Below are 22860 nucleotides of genomic sequence, written 5' to 3' on the forward strand. Positions count from 1 at the left end.
AGGTGGTGTGTGTGCCAGGTGTAACAGCATGGTGTACTCTCGTTGTGTTCCATGTGGCTGTGCAGGCTTCCCAGCACCGTTTATTGTAGAGACTCTCCTTTCTCCGCTGTCTCCACTTGGCTCCCTGGTCCAAAATGGGCTGTCCATGTAAGTTTGAGTTGGGCTCTGGGCTCTCAATTGTTTTGCATGGGTCTTCATGCCTGTTTTGGGGCCCAGACTGTGCCGTTTCGGTACCTAGCGCTTCGTCCTCTATGTTGAAATCAGAAATTGTGACACGTGCTGCTTTGTTCGTTTTCCTGAGGATTCCTTTGCCTAGTCAGGGTCTCGTGTTGCTGGCTAGAAACTTTAGGATTCTCTCTTCTTCTCTGTGGCAAATACTGCTGCAACTTTGACTGGGATTGCATGGAATCCAGAGATTCCTTACTGCGGTATGAACCTTTCAAGTGTGTTAATCCTTCCATTCCTAGATCCCTCGATATCTTTTTTTTTTCTTGTGTCTTCTTGAGTTTCTTTCCCCAAAGGTTTGCTAGTTTTTGAATTAACATAGAATTCACCTGTTTTGCTAAGGTTATTCACAGAGATCCTATTCTTCGTAATGGCAAGCTCCTGTTTTTTTGTTTTTGTTTTTTCCTTAGCTTCAGTTTTTCTATTCTTTGCAACTTTTAATTGGTTTTGTTTTGGCACAAGTGCATTGCTGTGCTCACATCTGCTGGCAATGCTCCTGTATTTGCTGTGGAAGTCTGGCCCTGTCCAACGTCCCATCCCATCTGCCTCTACTCTACCTCGGACGCCTGCACCAGAACAACTGAAGCAGTGGTGAGGAGGCCCAAACCGAGGATTCCACCCAGCCCATACTGGGCCACAGACCCAGGAGGTGCGGACCTCACCACTGCACCACCGGCCGGCCACTTACATGTTCAGTGGCAACGTGCAGTTGAGTGCAATGGGAGCTAAATATACTAGTGAGCCCAACTCTAGCACTGTGTAGATGAGGCTAGGTTGTTTTTCGGGTCCATTGTGATGTCAGAGGATTTGTCATAAGTGTGTCTCTGAGGTCCAGCATGCTTCATGGATACAGGTTTCAGAGCCTGCTTGGAGCAGTCTCATAACTCACCCTTCCCAGTTAGCCCATGCTTGACCTTCGCTGCCGTTTTTTGGCTTGTGAATTTCTCTGACTTTCAAACGTTCCAGCAGAGTCTGTCTAAAGACGGACATCATCTTTCATTGTGGATAATTCAGGTGTGATTTCTGTTCACCTTCCATTTTCTGGGTCCTCTTTTTCTTTTCCATAGTATACTCGTCATGGTCTTTCTCAGCTATCTCCCTTAGACACGCTTATCAGTCCGTTCTCCTTCATTCCAAGTGATTAGTTTGTATTTCTTTAATCGCTGTATGTTCTCTAGGGTGAGGTGTGAGTGCTTTCGTGACTCTTGGTGGTTGTCCTTGAATTTGCACCGGTCACTTGTAGGACTCTTGGCTATCCTAGCCTGGGTCAAACTAAGCACTGAGAACACGTGGTCATGTGGGTTGCTTTGACATCCTGAGATCAGAAACTCCAAATTCGAGGTGGTCCTGGCAACCCCCTTCACGGACACAATGTTTCCAAGACAACTTAGACAAATCGGATGAATTCCACTCTCCAGGAAAGAGATTTTTCTGTCTCTTTTCCGGATTTGGGAAGTTTCGAACTTGACCCCTGATCCTTGAACGTTCCCCTAGATTCCGTCCAGATACGGGCTTACTTAATTTTTATAGGGTGGGCCATTTGTTTGCCCTACATCCTCTACCCTGGCCTGTGTATTTTTCTTGAAACACAACTGTAAAGTTCTAATTTTCGTGCAACTTCCTTACATATGGTGTCAAAACACATAATCAATAATCCTTCTACGGCAAGAGGTAGGGGGAGAGAATTTCGATGGAGGCAAACAGAGCACACTAGCCTGGGAGGGCAGCCTTCACGAAGGAACGAAGCCCTGTGGAAGAGGGTGCTTTTCAGCACCCTTGTAGAGCACTTCCAAACAAAGAGACATACCCCAAGCGTGACAGGGCTCCATTCCTTCAAGGCTTCCAAGACATCTCTTGGGACACATTACCATGTGCCCAGTGGGCCCACGTGACACCAGAGCTTCGGAAAAAGAGACTGACCTTCAAAGAATGCTATGGGCCTTGGAAAGGAGGCATCGATTCCTCTCTTCAATGTCCTCAAGACATCTTTCTTGACTTTGCATTATGCTTAAGGCACAAGGGCACTGTAGGTGTGATGAACCCCAAGTCCGGCCACTTGTTTCCAATGAAGTTGCAAGCTTGAATCAGCATGACCTCCCCATAGACTTGAATAGATGACAATGTTCTCCTCTCCGTGCTTGTCCCTCTATTCTCACTTGTGGCCTAGGGTTCCTTTCTTATCCCTTGCATCAGACTCTGTTTTATCTCTTCTAGTTTCTGTGCCTGCTTTCTGTTTGCCAAACCTGTTTCTGGGTATCTGTCCCTTTAATAGCCTAGCCTAGGCCAATCGTCAGACTGTAACCATGCGGCCACCCTGGGGGACATGGTCACCGTGATGTCATAAGCGACCTCAAAATTCGAAGTTGTCCTGACAACCTCCGTGCACACAGAGTTTCACAGCCATCTCAGACCAGTCTGACTCCTCACCCTGTCTAGGTAGGATAGTTTTCCTTTTTCTGCAATTGTTGTCAGTTTCTATCTTTCTCCTTGAACTTCGAAAGGGCTCCTACATTCTCTCTAGACACTGGTTTCACTCCTGTAAGATTATCCTGGGTTTTATCTCTTATATCTTGGGTAGATGGCAAAATGGGTGGACCTTACCCAGAAAAAGTCCTGGACTCCCTCACAAGTTGAAGTTGCCCAGGGAATGTTCTGACGCACAATGATGGTGTCATCTCGTGGCACTCTGCCAATTCCACCTTGGCAGGTCACAAGTTTTCCTTCCTTCTGCCTTTGGGAAGTGTACCAGATACTTCCATAGATTGTAATATTCTTATGGTTCCTTTTCTTGTGCGTATTGATAACGTATCCTCACAATTGCTGCTTAGTTATGATCTCTGCCCGCACCATACCATGAAATCTATATTTCCTAACACTACTAATGTGATATGCACTCGTAATGTGAAACAGTGAGGCCCGGGCCGCCCAAGCGGAATGTGGGCACTTCCCTGCTCCACCACAGGGCCGGCCCTGAATTGTACTTTTGGACCAACCTTTTGCCTGAACTTGGGAAGACGTGGGCCTGTTTGGATTATTCGTGAAGGTGATTAGTAATAACATCATGGACGGTAACATTTTCCGTTCGTTCATGGGTTTAGGACTGATCATGTTCTCTTCGTAGTATTCCTCTTCACCTATTGGGAATGGTCTGCCTTTCTGTAGCATCTGTAAGCATTTGGAGGTGATTTTCCATCCTTGGAAGTTCACCTTCTGTAAACTCTTTCCGCCCCCAAAGCTTTATGACATCATTCTGGACCCCTTTTTGGATTTTTGATTTGAGGTGAATTTATAGCCATGACCCTGCCTTAGAACGTACTATAACTTCCAGATTCACATCCTCATTGCTTTAGACTTCTGTGTAGCTTACATCATCTTCACCAGTGTAAGACTAATCACAGGCCCTCACCACACACTTGTGCCTAATCTTCTCTTTCACCCTCCGTCACCGCCCCTCTTTGCCTCTGGGAGCCCGCATACAAATGTTCAGTGCCACCTGTTGGTTAGTGCTTGCTTTTTCTTCTCCTTGTAAGTGAGATTCTATGGTATTTGAATTTCTCACTGGGGCTTGTTACACTTCCCCTAAAACCCTCACAGCCATTCTGGTGGTCACAAATGGCTGGACTGCATCATTTGTTCCGGCTGAGTGGTATACCATTGTGTGGCTATAGCCCATCTTCCTTCTCCAATCATCCCTTGCTGGACACCAGGGTGCTTTCCAAGCCTTGGATATCAGGAGTAAGACTGCGGTGAACACAGCCATGCACATGTCTTCATGCGGTAGTCTTTCTGACTTTTTTGGATAAACAAGCGGCAGGTTAATAGCTGGGTCATACGGGACATGGATGCTTAAATTTCTGAGGCAGTTGCACACCTTTGGCATCGTGGCTGCACCGGGTTACACTCCCACCAGCAGTGCAGGAGGCTTCCCTTCTCTCCACCTCCTCTCTGACACTTGTTATTTCCTGTCTGCTTCCTTCTAGCCATGCTGACCACAGTGAGCTGCCATGTCCTTGCAGTTTGGATTTGCATTTTCCTGAGACTTAATGATGGTGAACAAGTTTTCATGCACCTACTGGCCCTCTTTCTGTCTTCTTCGGAGAAATCTCTGCTTCCATCTTTTGACCAGGTTTTCATTGGCTTGTTTTTTTTCTTGTGGAGACGTGCGAGTTGATTGTATCTTTGGGCTTTTCACCCCTTGTCCGATGTGTGGTTTGCAAACATCCTCTCCCAATTGTTGTGGTGTCTTAGTATTCAGTTGATGGTTTCCTTGACTGGCAGAAGTGTGTGCATTTGATGTGGTCCCGTTTGTTTCTTGTTTCCTTTGTTGCCCTTGCCCAGTCAGACATGCTTCTTCCCAATAGGCGGCTCAGACAGATGGCAAAGAGCACTCTGCCTAGGTCTTCTCCTACAAGGTTCTCGGTTTCAAGTCTGCCATTCAAGGCTTTAATCCATTTCAGGTGGTGTGTGTGCCAGGTGTAACAGCATGGTGTACTCTCGTTGTGTTCCATGTGGCTGTGCAGGCTTCCCAGCACCGTTTATTGTAGAGACTCTCCTTTCTCCGCTGTCTCCACTTGGCTCCCTGGTCCAAAATGGGCTGTCCATGTAAGTTTGAGTTGGGCTCTGGGCTCTCAATTGTTTTGCATGGGTCTTCATGCCTGTTTTGGGGCCCAGACTGTGCCGTTTCGGTACCTAGCGCTTCGTCCTCTATGTTGAAATCAGAAATTGTGACACGTGCTGCTTTGTTCGTTTTCCTGAGGATTCCTTTGCCTAGTCAGGGTCTCGTGTTGCTGGCTAGAAACTTTAGGATTCTCTCTTCTTCTCTGTGGCAAATACTGCTGCAACTTTGACTGGGATTGCATGGAATCCAGAGATTCCTTACTGCGGTATGAACCTTTCAAGTGTGTTAATCCTTCCATTCCTAGATCCCTCGATATCTTTTTTTTTTCTTGTGTCTTCTTGAGTTTCTTTCCCCAAAGGTTTGCTAGTTTTTGAATTAACATAGAATTCACCTGTTTTGCTAAGGTTATTCACAGAGATCCTATTCTTCGTAATGGCAAGCTCCTGTTTTTTTGTTTTTGTTTTTTCCTTAGCTTCAGTTTTTCTATTCTTTGCAACTTTTAATTGGTTTTGTTTTGGCACAAGTGCATTGCTGTGCTCACATCTGCTGGCAATGCTCCTGTATTTGCTGTGGAAGTCTGGCCCTGTCCAACGTCCCATCCCATCTGCCTCTAGTCTACCTCGGACGCCTGCACCAGAACAACTGAAGCAGTGGTGAGGAGGCCCAAACCGAGGATTCCACCCAGCCCATACTGGGCCACAGACCCAGGAGGTGCGGACCTCACCACTGCACCACCGGCCGGCCACTTACATGTTCAGTGGCAACGTGCAGTTGAGTGCAATGGGAGTTAAATATACTAGTGAGCCCAACTCTAGCACTGTGTAGATGAGGCTAGGTTGTTTTTCGGGTCCATTGTGATGTCAGAGGATTTGTCATAAGTGTGTCTCTGAGGTCCAGCATGCTTCATGGATACAGGTTTCAGAGCCTGCTTGGAGCAGTCTCATAACTCACCCTTCCCAGTTAGCCCATGCTTGACCTTCGCTGCCGTCTTTTGGCTTGTGAATTTCTCTGACTTTCAAACGTTCCAGCAGAGTCTGTCTAAAGACGGACATCATCTTTCATTGTGGATAATTCAGGTGTGATTTCTGTTCACCTTCCATTTTCTGGGTCCTCTTTTTCTTTTCCATAGTATACTCGTCATGGTCTTTCTCAGCTATCTCCCTTAGACATGCTTATCAGTCCGTTCTCCTTCATTCCAAGTGATTAGTTTGTATTTCTTTAATCGCTGTATGTTCTCTAGGGTGAGGTGTGAGTGCTTTCGTGACTCTTGGTTGTTGTCCTTGAATTTGCACCGGTCACTTGTAGGACTCTTGGCTATCCTAGCCTGGGTCAAACTAAGCCCTGAGAACACGTGGTCATGTGGGTTGGTTTGACATCCTGAGATCAGAAACTCCAAATTCGAGGTGGTCCTGGCAACCCCCTTCACGGACACAATGTTTCCAAGACAACTTAGACAAATCGGATGAATTCCACTCTCCAGGAAAGAGATTTTTCTGTCTCTTTTCCGGATTTGGGAAGTTTCGAACTTGACCCCTGATCCTTGAACGTTCCCCTAGATTCCGTCCAGATACGGGCTTACTTAATTTTTATAGGGTGGGCCATTTGTTTGCCCTACATCCTCTACCCTGGCCTGTGTATTTTTCTTGAAACACAACTGTAAAGTTCTAATTTTCGTGCAACTTCCTTACATATGGTGTCAAAACCCATAATCAATAATCCTTCTACGGCAAGAGGTAGGGGGAGAGAATTTCGATGGAGGCAAACAGAGCACACTAGCCTGGGAGGGCAGCCTTCACGAAGGAACGAAGCCCTGTGGAAGAGGGTGCTTTTCAGCACCCTTGTAGAGCACTTCCAAACAAAGAGACATACCCCAAGCGTGACAGGGCTCCATTCCTTCAAGGCTTCCTAGACATCTCTTGGGACACATTACCATGTGCCCAGTGGGCCCACGTGACACCAGAGCTTCGGAAAAAGAGACTGACCTTCAAAGAATGCTATGGGCCTTGGAAAGGAGGCATCGATTCCTCTCTGCAATGTCCTCAAGACATCTTTCTTGACTTTGCATTATGCTTAAGGCACAAGGGCACTGTAGGTGTGATGAACCCCAAGTCCGGCCACTTGTTTCCAATGAAGTTGCAAGCTTGAATCAGCATGACCTCCCCATAGACTTGAATAGATGACAATGTTCTCCTCTCCGTGCTTGTCCCTCTATTCTCACTTGTGGCCTAGGGTTCCTTTCTTATCCCTTGCATCAGACTCTGTTTTATCTCTTCTAGTTTCTGTGCCTGCTTTCTGTTTGCCAAACCTGTTTCTGGGTATCTGTCCCTTTAATAGCCTAGCCTAGGCCAATCGTCAGACTGTAACCATGCGGCCACCCTGGGGGACATGGTCACCGTGATGTCATAAGCGACCTCAAAATTCGAAGTTGTCCTGACAACCTCCGTGCACACAGAGTTTCACAGCCATCTCAGACCAGTCTGACTCCTCACCCTGTCTAGGTAGGATAGTTTTCCTTTTTCTGCAATTGTTGTCAGTTTCTATCTTTCTCCTTGAACTTCGAAAGGGCTCCTACATTCTCTCTAGACACTGGTTTCACTCCTGTAAGATTATCCTGGGTTTTATCTCTTATATCTTGGGTAGATGGCAAAATGGGTGGACCTTACCCAGAAAAAGTCCTGGACTCCCTCACAAGTTGAAGTTGCCCAGGGAATGTTCTGACGCACAATGATGGTGTCATCTCGTGGCACTCTGCCAATTCCACCTTGGCAGGTCACAAGTTTTCCTTCCTTCTGCCTTTGGGAAGTGTACCAGATACTTCCATAGATTGTAATATTCTTATGGTTCCTTTTCTTGTGCGTATTGATAACGTATCCTCACAATTGCTGCTTAGTTATGATCTCTGCCCGCACCATACCATGAAATCTATATTTCCTAACACTACTAATGTGATATGCACTCGTAATGTGAAACAGTGAGGCCCGGGCCGCCCAAGCGGAATGTGGGCACTTCCCTGCTCCACCACAGGGCCGGCCCTGAATTGTACTTTTGGACCAACCTTTTGCCTGAACTTGGGAAGACGTGGGCCTGTTTGGATTATTCGTGAAGGTGATTAGTAATAACATCATGGACGGTAACATTTTCCGTTCGTTCATGGGTTTAGGACTGATCATGTTCTCTTCGTAGTATTCCTCTTCACCTATTTGGAATGGTCTGCCTTTCTGTAGCATCTGTAAGCATTTGGAGGTGATTTTCCATCCTTGGAAGTTCACCTTCTGTAAACTCTTTCCGCCCCCAAAGCTTTATGACATCATTCTGGACCCCTTTTTGGATTTTTGATTTGAGGTGAATTTATAGCCATGACCCTGCCTTAGAACGTACTATAACTTCCAGATTCACATCCTCATTGCTTTAGACTTCTGTGTAGCTTACATCATCTTCACCAGTGTAAGACTAATCACAGGCCCTCACCACACACTTGTGCCTAATCTTCTCTTTCACCCTCCGTCACCGCCCCTCTTTGCCTCTGGGAGCCCACATACAAATGTTCAGTGCCACCTGTTGGTTAGTGCTTGCTTTTTCTTCTCCTTGTAAGTGAGATTCTATGGTATTTGAATTTCTCACTGGGGCTTGTTACACTTCCCCTAAAACCCTCACAGCCATTCTGGTGGTCACAAATGGCTGGACTGCATCATTTGTTCCGGCTGAGTGGTATACCATTGTGTGGCTATAGCCCATCTTCCTTCTCCAATCATACCTTGCTGGACACCAGGGTGCTTTCCAAGCCTTGGATATCAGGAGTAAGACTGTGGTGAACACAGCCATGCACATGTCTTCATGCGGTAGTCTTTCTGACTTTTTTGGATAAACAAGCGGCAGGTTAATAGCTGGGTCATACGGGACATGGATGCTTAAATTTCTGAGGCAGTTGCACACCTTTGGCATCGTGGCTGCACCGGGTTACACTCCCACCAGCAGTGCAGGAGGCTTCCCTTCTCTCCACCTCCTCTCTGACACTTGTTATTTCCTGTCTGCTTCCTTCTAGCCATGCTGACCACAGTGAGCTGCCATGTCCTTGCAGTTTGGATTTGCATTTTCCTGAGACTTAATGATGGTGAACAAGTTTTCATGCACCTACTGGCCCTCTTTCTGTCTTCTTCGGAGAAATCTCTGCTTCCATCTTTTGACCAGGTTTTCATTGGCTTGTTTTTTTTCTTGTGGAGACGTGCGAGTTGATTGTATCTTTGGGCTTTTCACCCCTTGTCCGATGTGTGGTTTGCAAACATCCTCTCCCAATTGTTGTGGTGTCTTAGTATTCAGTTGATGGTTTCCTTGACTGGCAGAAGTGTGTGCATTTGATGTGGTCCCGTTTGTTTCTTGTTTCCTTTGTTGCCCTTGCCCAGTCAGACATGCTTCTTCCCAATAGGCGGCTCAGACAGATGGCAAAGAGCACTCTGCCTAGGTCTTCTCCTACAAGGTTCTCGGTTTCAAGTCTGCCATTCAAGGCTTTAATCCATTTCAGGTGGTGTGTGTGCCAGGTGTAACAGCATGGTGTACTCTCGTTGTGTTCCATGTGGCTGTGCAGGCTTCCCAGCACCGTTTATTGTAGAGACTCTCCTTTCTCCGCTGTCTCCACTTGGCTCCCTGGTCCAAAATGGGCTGTCCATGTAAGTTTGAGTTGGGCTCTGGGCTCTCAATTGTTTTGCATGGGTCTTCATGCCTGTTTTGGGGCCCAGACTGTGCCGTTTCGGTACCTAGCGCTTCGTCCTCTATGTTGAAATCAGAAATTGTGACACGTGCTGCTTTGTTCGTTTTCCTGAGGATTCCTTTGCCTAGTCAGGGTCTCGTGTTGCTGGCTAGAAACTTTAGGATTCTCTCTTCTTCTCTGTGGCAAATACTGCTGCAACTTTGACTGGGATTGCATGGAATCCAGAGATTCCTTACTGCGGTATGAACCTTTCAAGTGTGTTAATCCTTCCATTCCTAGATCCCTCGATATCTTTTTTTTTCTTGTGTCTTCTTGAGTTTCTTTCCCCAAAGGTTTGCTAGTTTTTGAATTAACATAGAATTCACCTGTTTTGCTAAGGTTATTCACAGAGATCCTATTCTTCGTAATGGCAAGCTCCTGTTTTTTTGTTTTTTTTTTTTCCTTAGCTTCAGTTTTTCTATTCTTTGCAACTTTTAATTGGTTTTGTTTTGGCACAAGTGCATTGCTGTGCTCACATCTGCTGGCAATGCTCCTGTATTTGCTGTGGAAGTCTGGCCCTGTCCAACGTCCCATCCCATCTGCCTCTAGTCTACCTCGGACGCCTGCACCAGAACAACTGAAGCAGTGGTGAGGGGGCCCAAACCGAGGATTCCACCCAGCCCATACTGGGCCACAGACCCAGGAGGTGCGGACCTCACCACTGCACCACCGGCCGGCCACTTACATGTTCAGTGGCAACGTGCAGTTGAGTGCAATGGGAGTTAAATATACTAGTGAGCCCAACTCTAGCACTGTGTAGATGAGGCTAGGTTGTTTTTCGGGTCCATTGTGATGTCAGAGGATTTGTCATAAGTGTGTCTCTGAGGTCCAGCATGCTTCATGGATACAGGTTTCAGAGCCTGCTTGGAGCAGTCTCATAACTCACCCTTCCCAGTTAGCCCTTGCTTGACCTTCGCTGCCGTCTTTTGGCTTGTGAATTTCTCTGACTTTCAAACGTTCCAGCAGAGTCTGTCTAAAGACGGACATCATCTTTCATTGTGGATAATTCAGGTGTGATTTCTGTTCACCTTCCATTTTCTGGGTCCTCTTTTTCTTTTCCATAGTATACTCGTCATGGTCTTTCTCAGCTATCTCCCTTAGACATGCTTATCAGTCCGTTCTCCTTCATTCCAAGTGATTAGTTTGTATTTCTTTAATCGCTGTATGTTCTCTAGGGTGAGGTGTGAGTGCTTTCGTGACTCTTGGTTGTTGTCCTTGAATTTGCACCGGTCACTTGTAGGACTCTTGGCTATCCTAGCCTGGGTCAAACTAAGCCCTGAGAACACGTGGTCATGTGGGTTGGTTTGACATCCTGAGATCAGAAACTCCAAATTCGAGGTGGTCCTGGCAACCCCCTTCACGGACACAATGTTTCCAAGACAACTTAGACAAATCGGATGAATTCCACTCTCCAGGAAAGAGATTTTTCTGTCTCTTTTCCGGATTTGGGAAGTTTCGAACTTGACCCCTGATCCTTGAACGTTCCCCTAGATTCCGTCCAGATACGGGCTTACTTAATTTTTATAGGGTGGGCCATTTGTTTGCCCTACATCCTCTACCCTGGCCTGTGTATTTTTCTTGAAACACAACTGTAAAGTTCTAATTTTCGTGCAACTTCCTTACATATGGTGTCAAAACACATAATCAATAATCCTTCTACGGCAAGAGGTAGGGGGAGAGAATTTCGATGGAGGCAAACAGAGCACACTAGCCTGGGAGGGCAGCCTTCACGAAGGAACGAAGCCCTGTGGAAGAGGGTGCTTTTCAGCACCCTTGTAGAGCACTTCCAAACAAAGAGACATACCCCAAGCGTGACAGGGCTCCATTCCTTCAAGGCTTCCAAGACATCTCTTGGGACACATTACCATGTGCCCAGTGGGCCCACGTGACACCAGAGCTTCGGAAAAAGAGACTGACCTTCAAAGAATGCTATGGGCCTTGGAAAGGAGGCATCGATTCCTCTCTTCAATGTCCTCAAGACATCTTTCTTGACTTTGCATTATGCTTAAGGCACAAGGGCACTGTAGGTGTGATGAACCCCAAGTCCGGCCACTTGTTTCCAATGAAGTTGCAAGCTTGAATCAGCATGACCTCCCCATAGACTTGAATAGATGACAATGTTCTCCTCTCCGTGCTTGTCCCTCTATTCTCACTTGTGGCCTAGGGTTCCTTTCTTATCCCTTGCATCAGACTCTGTTTTATCTCTTCTAGTTTCTGTGCCTGCTTTCTGTTTGCCAAACCTGTTTCTGGGTATCTGTCCCTTTAATAGCCTAGCCTAGGCCAATCGTCAGACTGTAACCATGCGGCCACCCTGGGGGACATGGTCACCGTGATGTCATAAGCGACCTCAAAATTCGAAGTTGTCCTGACAACCTCCGTGCACACAGAGTTTCACAGCCATCTCAGACCAGTCTGACTCCTCACCCTGTCTAGGTAGGATAGTTTTCCTTTTTCTGCAATTGTTGTCAGTTTCTATCTTTCTCCTTGAACTTCGAAAGGGCTCCTACATTCTCTCTAGACACTGGTTTCACTCCTGTAAGATTATCCTGGGTTTTATCTCTTATATCTTGGGTAGATGGCAAAATGGGTGGACCTTACCCAGAAAAAGTCCTGGACTCCCTCACAAGTTGAAGTTGCCCAGGGAATGTTCTGACGCACAATGATGGTGTCATCTCGTGGCACTCTGCCAATTCCACCTTGGCAGGTCACAAGTTTTCCTTCCTTCTGCCTTTGGGAAGTGTACCAGATACTTCCATAGATTGTAATATTCTTATGGTTCCTTTTCTTGTGCGTATTGATAACGTATCCTCACAATTGCTGCTTAGTTATGATCTCTGCCCGCACCATACCATGAAATCTATATTTCCTAACACTACTAATGTGATATGCACTCGTAATGTGAAACAGTGAGGCCCGGGCCGCCCAAGCGGAATGTGGGCACTTCCCTGCTCCACCACAGGGCCGGCCCTGAATTGTACTTTTGGACCAACCTTTTGCCTGAACTTGGGAAGACGTGGGCCTGTTTGGATTATTCGTGAAGGTGATTAGTAATAACATCATGGACGGTAACATTTTCCGTTCGTTCATGGGTTTAGGACTGATCATGTTCTCTTCGTAGTATTCCTCTTCACCTATTTGGAATGGTCTGCCTTTCTGTAGCATCTGTAAGCATTTGGAGGTGATTTTCCATCCTTGGAAGTTCACCTTCTGTAAACTCTTTCCGCCCCCAAAGCTTTATGACATCATTCTGGACCCCTTTTTGGATTTTTGATTTGAGGTGAATTTATAGCCATGACCCTGCCTTAGAACGTACTATAACTTCCAGATTCACATCCTCATTGCTTTAGACTTCTGTGTAGCTTACATCATCTTCACCAGTGTAAGACTAATCACAGGCCCTCACCACACACTTGTGCCTAATCTTCTCTTTCACCCTCCGTCACCGCCCCTCTTTGCCTCTGGGAGCCCGCATACAAATGTTCAGTGCCACCTGTTGGTTAGTGCTTGCTTTTTCTTCTCCTTGTAAGTGAGATTCTATGGTATTTGAATTTCTCACTGGGGCTTGTTACACTTCCCCTAAAACCCTCACAGCCATTCTGGTGGTCACAAATGGCTGGACTGCATCATTTGTTCCGGCTGAGTGGTATACCATTGTGTGGCTATAGCCCATCTTCCTTCTCCAATCATCCCTTGCTGGACACCAGGGTGCTTTCCAAGCCTTGGATATCAGGAGTAAGACTGTGGTGAACACAGCCATGCACATGTCTTCATGCGGTAGTCTTTCTGACTTTTTTGGATAAACAAGCGGCAGGTTAATAGCTGGGTCATACGGGACATGGATGCTTAAATTTCTGAGGCAGTTGCACACCTTTGGCATCGTGGCTGCACCGGGTTACACTCCCACCAGCAGTGCAGGAGGCTTCCCTTCTCTCCACCTCCTCTCTGACACTTGTTATTTCCTGTCTGCTTCCTTCTAGCCATGCTGACCACAGTGAGCTGCCATGTCCTTGCAGTTTGGATTTGCATTTTCCTGAGACTTAATGATGGTGAACAAGTTTTCATGCACCTACTGGCCCTCTTTCTGTCTTCTTCGGAGAAATCTCTGCTTCCATCTTTTGACCAGGTTTTCATTGGCTTGTTTTTTTTCTTGTGGAGACGTGCGAGTTGATTGTATCTTTGGGCTTTTCACCCCTTGTCCGATGTGTGGTTTGCAAACATCCTCTCCCAATTGTTGTGGTGTCTTAGTATTCAGTTGATGGTTTCCTTGACTGGCAGAAGTGTGTGCATTTGATGTGGTCCCGTTTGTTTCTTGTTTCCTTTGTTGCCCTTGCCCAGTCAGACATGCTTCTTCCCAATAGGCGGCTCAGACAGATGGCAAAGAGCACTCTGCCTAGGTCTTCTCCTACAAGGTTCTCGGTTTCAAGTCTGCCATTCAAGGCTTTAATCCATTTCAGGTGGTGTGTGTGCCAGGTGTAACAGCATGGTGTACTCTCGTTGTGTTCCATGTGGCTGTGCAGGCTTCCCAGCACCGTTTATTGTAGAGACTCTCCTTTCTCCGCTGTCTCCACTTGGCTCCCTGGTCCAAAATGGGCTGTCCATGTAAGTTTGAGTTGGGCTCTGGGCTCTCAATTGTTTTGCATGGGTCTTCATGCCTGTTTTGGGGCCCAGACTGTGCCGTTTCGGTACCTAGCGCTTCGTCCTCTATGTTGAAATCAGAAATTGTGACACGTGCTGCTTTGTTCGTTTTCCTGAGGATTCCTTTGCCTAGTCAGGGTCTCGTGTTGCTGGCTAGAAACTTTAGGATTCTCTCTTCTTCTCTGTGGCAAATACTGCTGCAACTTTGACTGGGATTGCATGGAATCCAGAGATTCCTTACTGCGGTATGAACCTTTCAAGTGTGTTAATCCTTCCATTCCTAGATCCCTCGATATCTTTTTTTTTCTTGTGTCTTCTTGAGTTTCTTTCCCCAAAGGTTTGCTAGTTTTTGAATTAACATAGAATTCACCTGTTTTGCTAAGGTTATTCACAGAGATCCTATTCTTCGTAATGGCAAGCTCCTGTTTTTTTGTTTTTTTTTTTTCCTTAGCTTCAGTTTTTCTATTCTTTGCAACTTTTAATTGGTTTTGTTTTGGCACAAGTGCATTGCTGTGCTCACATCTGCTGGCAATGCTCCTGTATTTGCTGTGGAAGTCTGGCCCTGTCCAACGTCCCATCCCATCTGCCTCTAGTCTACCTCGGACGCCTGCACCAGAACAACTGAAGCAGTGGTGAGGGGGCCCAAACCGAGGATTCCACCCAGCCCATACTGGGCCACAGACCCAGGAGGTGCGGACCTCACCACTGCACCACCGGCCGGCCACTTACATGTTCAGTGGCAACGTGCAGTTGAGTGCAATGGGAGTTAAATATACTAGTGAGCCCAACTCTAGCACTGTGTAGATGAGGCTAGGTTGTTTTTCGGGTCCATTGTGATGTCAGAGGATTTGTCATAAGTGTGTCTCTGAGGTCCAGCATGCTTCATGGATACAGGTTTCAGAGCCTGCTTGGAGCAGTCTCATAACTCACCCTTCCCAGTTAGCCCATGCTTGACCTTCGCTGCCGTTTTTTGGCTTGTGAATTTCTCTGACTTTCAAACGTTCCAGCAGAGTCTGTCTAAAGACGGACATCATCTTTCATTGTGGATAATTCAGGTGTGATTTCTGTTCACCTTCCATTTTCTGGGTCCTCTTTTTCTTTTCCATAGTATACTCGTCATGGTCTTTCTCAGCTATCTCCCTTAGACATGCTTATCAGTCCGTTCTCCTTCATTCCAAGTGATTAGTTTGTATTTCTTTAATCGCTGTATGTTCTCTAGGGTGAGGTGTGAGTGCTTTCGTGACTCTTGGTTGTTGTCCTTGAATTTGCACCGGTCACTTGTAGGACTCTTGGCTATCCTAGCCTGGGTCAAACTAAGCCCTGAGAACACGTGGTCATGTGGGTTGGTTTGACATCCTGAGATCAGAAACTCCAAATTCGAGGTGGTCCTGGCAACCCCCTTCACGGACACAATGTTTCCAAGACAACTTAGACAAATCGGATGAATTCCACTCTCCAGGAAAGAGATTTTTCTGTCTCTTTTCCGGATTTGGGAAGTTTCGAACTTGACCCCTGATCCTTGAACGTTCCCCTAGATTCCGTCCAGATACGGGCTTACTTAATTTTTATAGGGTGGGCCATTTGTTTGCCCTACATCCTCTACCCTGGCCTGTGTATTTTTCTTGAAACACAACTGTAAAGTTCTAATTTTCGTGCAACTTCCTTACATATGGTGTCAAAACACATAATCAATAATCCTTCTACGGCAAGAGGTAGGGGGAGAGAATTTCGATGGAGGCAAACAGAGCACACTAGCCTGGGAGGGCAGCCTTCACGAAGGAACGAAGCCCTGTGGAAGAGGGTGCTTTTCAGCACCCTTGTAGAGCACTTCCAAACAAAGAGACATACCCCAAGCGTGACAGGGCTCCATTCCTTCAAGGCTTCCTAGACATCTCTTGGGACACATTACCATGTGCCCAGTGGGCCCACGTGACACCAGAGCTTCGGAAAAAGAGACTGACCTTCAAAGAATGCTATGGGCCTTGGAAAGGAGGCATCGATTCCTCTCTTCAATGTCCTCAAGACATCTTTCTTGACTTTGCATTATGCTTAAGGCACAAGGGCACTGTAGGTGTGATGAACCCCAAGTCCGGCCACTTGTTTCCAATGAAGTTGCAAGCTTGAATCAGCATGACCTCCCCATAGACTTGAATAGATGACAATGTTCTCCTCTCCGTGCTTGTCCCTCTATTCTCACTTGTGGCCTAGGGTTCCTTTCTTATCCCTTGCATCAGACTCTGTTTTATCTCTTCTAGTTTCTGTGCCTGCTTTCTGTTTGCCAAACCTGTTTCTGGGTATCTGTCCCTTTAATAGCCTAGCCTAGGCCAATCGTCAGACTGTAACCATGCGGCCACCCTGGGGGACATGGTCACCGTGATGTCATAAGCGACCTCAAAATTCGAAGTTGTCCTGACAACCTCCGTGCACACAGAGTTTCACAGCCATCTCAGACCAGTCTGACTCCTCACCCTGTCTAGGTAGGATAGTTTTCCTTTTTCTGCAATTGTTGTCAGTTTCTATCTTTCTCCTTGAACTTCGAAAGGGCTCCTACATTCTCTCTAGACACTGGTTTCACTCCTGTAAGATTATCCTGGGTTTTATCTCTTATATCTTGGGTAGATGGCAAAATGGGTGGACCTTACCCAGAAAAAGTCCTGGACTCCCTCACAAGTTGAAGTTGCCCAGGGAATGTTCTGACGCACAATGATGGTGTCATCTCGTGGCACTCTGCCAATTCCACCTTGGCAGGTCACAAGTTTTCCTTCCTTCTGCCTTTGGGAAGTGTACCAGATACTTCCATAGATTGTAATATTCTTATGGTTCCTTTTCTTGTGCGTATTGATAACGTATCCTCACAATTGCTGCTTAGTTATGATCTCTGCCCGCACCATACCATGAAATCTATATTTCCTAACACTACTAATGTGATATGCACTCGTAATGTGAAACAGTGAGGCCCGGGCCGCCCAAGCGGAATGTGGGCACTTCCCTGCTCCACCACAGGGCCGGCCCTGAATTGTACTTTTGGACCAACCTTTTGCCTGAACTTGGGAAGACGTGGGCCTGTTTGGATTATTCGTGAAGGTGATTAGTAATAACATCATGGACGGTAACATTTTCCGTTCGTTCATGGGTTTAGGACTGATCATGTTCTCTTCGTAGTATTCCTCTTCACCTATTTGGAATGGTCTGCCTTTCTGTAGCATCTGTAAGCATTTGGAGGTGATTTTCCATCCTTGGAAGTTCACCTTCTGTAAACTCTTTCCGCCCCCAAAGCTTTATGACATCATTCTGGACCCCTTTTTGGATTTTTGATTTGAGGTGAATTTATAGCCATGACCCTGCCTTAGAACGTACTATAACTTCCAGATTCACATCCTCATTGCTTTAGACTTCTGTGTAGCTTACATCATCTTCACCAGTGTAAGACTAATCACAGGCCCTCACCACACACTTGTGCCTAATCTTCTCTTTCACCCTCCGTCACCGCCCCTCTTTGCCTCTGGGAGCCCGCATACAAATGTTCAGTGCCACCTGTTGGTTAGTGCTTGCTTTTTCTTCTCCTTGTAAGTGAGATTCTATGGTATTTGAATTTCTCACTGGGGCTTGTTACACTTCCCCTAAAACCCTCACAGCCATTCTGGTGGTCACAAATGGCTGGATTGCATCATTTGTTCCGGCTGAGTGGTATACCATTGTGTGGCTATAGCCCATCTTCCTTCTCCAATCATCCCTTGCTGGACACCAGGGTGCTTTCCAAGCCTTGGATATCAGGAGTAAGACTGTGGTGAACACAGCCATGCACATGTCTTCATGCGGTAGTCTTTCTGACTTTTTTGGATAAACAAGCGGCAGGTTAATAGCTGGGTCATACGGGACATGGATGCTTAAATTTCTGAGGCAGTTGCACACCTTTGGCATCGTGGCTGCACCGGGTTACACTCCCACCAGCAGTGCAGGAGGCTTCCCTTCTCTCCACCTCCTCTCTGACACTTGTTATTTCCTGTCTGCTTCCTTCTAGCCATGCTGACCACAGTGAGCTGCCATGTGCTTGCAGTTTGGATTTGCATTTTCCTGAGACTTAATGATGGTGAACAAGTTTTCATGCACCTACTGGCCCTCTTTCTGTCTTCTTCGGAGAAATCTCTGCTTCCATCTTTTGACCAGGTTTTCATTGGCTTGTTTTTTTTCTTGTGGAGACGTGCGAGTTGATTGTATCTTTGGGCTTTTCACCCCTTGTCCGATGTGTGGTTTGCAAACATCCTCTCCCAATTGTTGTGGTGTCTTAGTATTCAGTTGATGGTTTCCTTGACTGGCAGAAGTGTGTGCATTTGATGTGGTCCCGTTTGTTTCTTGTTTCCTTTGTTGCCCTTGCCCAGTCAGACATGCTTCTTCCCAATAGGCGGCTCAGACAGATGGCAAAGAGCACTCTGCCTAGGTCTTCTCCTACAAGGTTCTCGGTTTCAAGTCTGCCATTCAAGGCTTTAATCCATTTCAGGTGGTGTGTGTGCCAGGTGTAACAGCATGGTGTACTCTCGTTGTGTTCCATGTGGCTGTGCAGGCTTCCCAGCACCGTTTATTGTAGAGACTCTCCTTTCTCCGCTGTCTCCACTTGGCTCCCTGGTCCAAAATGGGCTGTCCATGTAAGTTTGAGTTGGGCTCTGGGCTCTCAATTGTTTTGCATGGGTCTTCATGCCTGTTTTGGGGCCCAGACTGTGCCGTTTCGGTACCTAGCGCTTCGTCCTCTATGTTGAAATCAGAAATTGTGACACGTGCTGCTTTGTTCGTTTTCCTGAGGATTCCTTTGCCTAGTCAGGGTCTCGTGTTGCTGGCTAGAAACTTTAGGATTCTCTCTTCTTCTCTGTGGCAAATACTGCTGCAACTTTGACTGGGATTGCATGGAATCCAGAGATTCCTTACTGCGGTATGAACCTTTCAAGTGTGTTAATCCTTCCATTCCTAGATCCCTCGATATCTTTTTTTTTCTTGTGTCTTCTTGAGTTTCTTTCCCCAAAGGTTTGCTAGTTTTTGAATTAACATAGAATTCAACTGTTTTGCTAAGGTTATTCACAGAGATCCTATTCTTCGTAATGGCAAGCTCCTGTTTTTTTGTTTTTGTTTTTTCCTTAGCTTCAGTTTTTCTATTCTTTGCAACTTTTAATTGGTTTTGTTTTGGCACAAGTGCATTGCTGTGCTCACATCTGCTGGCAATGCTCCTGTATTTGCTGTGGAAGTCTGGCCCTGTCCAACGTCCCATCCCATCTGCCTCTAGTCTACCTCGGACGCCTGCACCAGAACAACTGAAGCAGTGGTGAGGGGGCCCAAACCGAGGATTCCACCCAGCCCATACTGGGCCACAGACCCAGGAGGTGCGGACCTCACCACTGCACCACCGGCCGGCCACTTACATGTTCAGTGGCAACGTGCAGTTGAGTGCAATGGGAGTTAAATATACTAGTGAGCCCAACTCTAGCACTGTGTAGATGAGGCTAGGTTGTTTTTCGGGTCCATTGTGATGTCAGAGGATTTGTCATAAGTGTGTCTCTGAGGTCCAGCATGCTTCATGGATACAGGTTTCAGAGCCTGCTTGGAGCAGTCTCATAACTCACCCTTCCCAGTTAGCCCATGCTTGACCTTCGCTGCCGTTTTTTGGCTTGTGAATTTCTCTGACTTTCAAACGTTCCAGCAGAGTCTGTCTAAAGACGGACATCATCTTTCATTGTGGATAATTCAGGTGTGATTTCTGTTCACCTTCCATTTTCTGGGTCCTCTTTTTCTTTTCCATAGTATACTCGTCATGGTCTTTCTCAGCTATCTCCCTTAGACATGCTTATCAGTCCGTTCTCCTTCATTCCAAGTGATTAGTTTGTATTTCTTTAATCGCTGTATGTTCTCTAGGGTGAGGTGTGAGTGCTTTCGTGACTCTTGGTTGTTGTCCTTGAATTTGCACCGGTCACTTGTAGGACTCTTGGCTATCCTAGCCTGGGTCAAACTAAGCCCTGAGAACACGTGGTCATGTGGGTTGGTTTGACATCCTGAGATCAGAAACTCCAAATTCGAGGTGGTCCTGGCAACCCCCTTCACGGACACAATGTTTCCAAGACAACTTAGACAAATCGGATGAATTCCACTCTCCAGGAAAGAGATTTTTCTGTCTCTTTTCCGGATTTGGGAAGTTTCGAACTTGACCCCTGATCCTTGAACGTTCCCCTAGATTCCGTCCAGATACGGGCTTACTTAATTTTTATAGGGTGGGCCATTTGTTTGCCCTACATCCTCTACCCTGGCCTGTGTATTTTTCTTGAAACACAACTGTAAAGTTCTAATTTTCGTGCAACTTCCTTACATATGGTGTCAAAACCCATAATCAATAATCCTTCTACGGCAAGAGGTAGGGGGAGAGAATTTCGATGGAGGCAAACAGAGCACACTAGCCTGGGAGGGCAGCCTTCACGAAGGAACGAAGCCCTGTGGAAGAGGGTGCTTTTCAGCACCCTTGTAGAGCACTTCCAAACAAAGAGACATACCCCAAGTGTGACAGGGCTCCATTCCTTCAAGGCTTCCTAGACATCTCTTGGGACACATTACCATGTGCCCAGTGGGCCCACGTGACACCAGAGCTTCGGAAAAAGAGACTGACCTTCAAAGAATGCTATGGGCCTTGGAAAGGAGGCATCGATTCTTCTCTTCAATGTCCTCAAGACATCTTTCTTGACTTTGCATTATGCTTAAGGCACAAGGGCACTGTAGGTGTGATGAACCCCAAGTCCGGCCACTTGTTTCCAACGAAGTTGCAAGCTTGAATCAGCATGACCTCCCCATAGACTTGAATAGATGACAATGTTCTCCTCTCCGTGCTTGTCCCTCTATTCTCACTTGTGGCCTAGGGTTCCTTTCTTATCCCTTGCATCAGACTCTGTTTTATCTCTTCTAGTTTCTGTGCCTGCTTTCTGTTTGCCAAACCTGTTTCTGGGTATCTGTCCCTTTAATAGCCTAGCCTAGGCCAATCGTCAGACTGTAACCATGCGGCCACCCTGGGGGACATGGTCACCGTGATGTCATAAGCGACCTCAAAATTCGAAGTTGTCCTGACAACCTCCGTGCACACAGAGTTTCACAGCCATCTCAGACCAGTCTGACTCCTCACCCTGTCTAGGTAGGATAGTTTTCCTTTTTCTGCAATTGTTGTCAGTTTCTATCTTTCTCCTTGAACTTCGAAAGGGCTCCTACATTCTCTCTAGACACTGGTTTCACTCCTGTAAGATTATCCTGGGTTTTATCTCTTATATCTTGGGTAGATGGCAAAATGGGTGGACCTTACCCAGAAAAAGTCCTGGACTCCCTCACAAGTTGAAGTTGCCCAGGGAATGTTCTGACGCACATTGATGGTGTCATCTCGTGGCACTCTGCCAATTCCACCTTGGCAGGTCACAAGTTTTCCTTCCTTCTGCCTTTGGGAAGTGTACCAGATACTTCCATAGATTGTAATATTCTTATGGTTCCTTTTCTTGTGCGTATTGATAACGTATCCTCACAATTGCTGCTTAGTTATGATCTCTGCCCGCACCATACCATGAAATCTATATTTCCTAACACTACTAATGTGATATGCACTCGTAATGTGAAACAGTGAGGCCCGGGCCGCCCAAGCGGAATGTGGGCACTTCCCTGCTCCACCACAGGGCCGGCCCTGAATTGTACTTTTGGACCAACCTTTTGCCTGAACTTGGGAAGACGTGGGCCTGTTTGGATTATTCGTGAAGGTGATTAGTAATAACATCATGGACGGTAACATTTTCCGTTCGTTCATGGGTTTAGGACTGATCATGTTCTCTTCGTAGTATTCCTCTTCACCTATTTGGAATGGTCTGCCTTTCTGTAGCATCTGTAAGCATTTGGAGGTGATTTTCCATCCTTGGAAGTTCACCTTCTGTAAACTCTTTCCGCCCCCAAAGCTTTATGACATCATTCTGGACCCCTTTTTGGATTTTTGATTTGAGGTGAATTTATAGCCATGACCCTGCCTTAGAACGTACTATAACTTCCAGATTCACATCCTCATTGCTTTAGACTTCTGTGTAGCTTACATCATCTTCACCAGTGTAAGACTAATCACAGGCCCTCACCACACACTTGTGCCTAATCTTCTCTTTCACCCTCCGTCACCGCCCCTCTTTGCCTCTGGGAGCCCGCATACAAATGTTCAGTGCCACCTGTTGGTTAGTGCTTGCTTTTTCTTCTCCTTGTAAGTGAGATTCTATGGTATTTGAATTTCTCACTGGGGCTTGTTACACTTCCCCTAAAACCCTCACAGCCATTCTGGTGGTCACAAATGGCTGGATTGCATCATTTGTTCCGGCTGAGTGGTATACCATTGTGTGGCTATAGCCCATCTTCCTTCTCCAATCATCCCTTGCTGGACACCAGGGTGCTTTCCAAGCCTTGGATATCAGGAGTAAGACTGTGGTGAACACAGCCATGCACATGTCTTCATGCGGTAGTCTTTCTGACTTTTTTGGATAAACAAGCGGCAGGTTAATAGCTGGGTCATACGGGACATGGATGCTTAAATTTCTGAGGCAGTTGCACACCTTTGGCATCGTGGCTGCACCGGGTTACACTCCCACCAGCAGTGCAG

Source organism: Equus asinus, chromosome 26 (assembly GCF_041296235.1).
Source record: "Equus asinus isolate D_3611 breed Donkey chromosome 26, EquAss-T2T_v2, whole genome shotgun sequence".
Classification (NCBI taxonomy): Eukaryota; Metazoa; Chordata; class Mammalia; order Perissodactyla; family Equidae; genus Equus; species Equus asinus.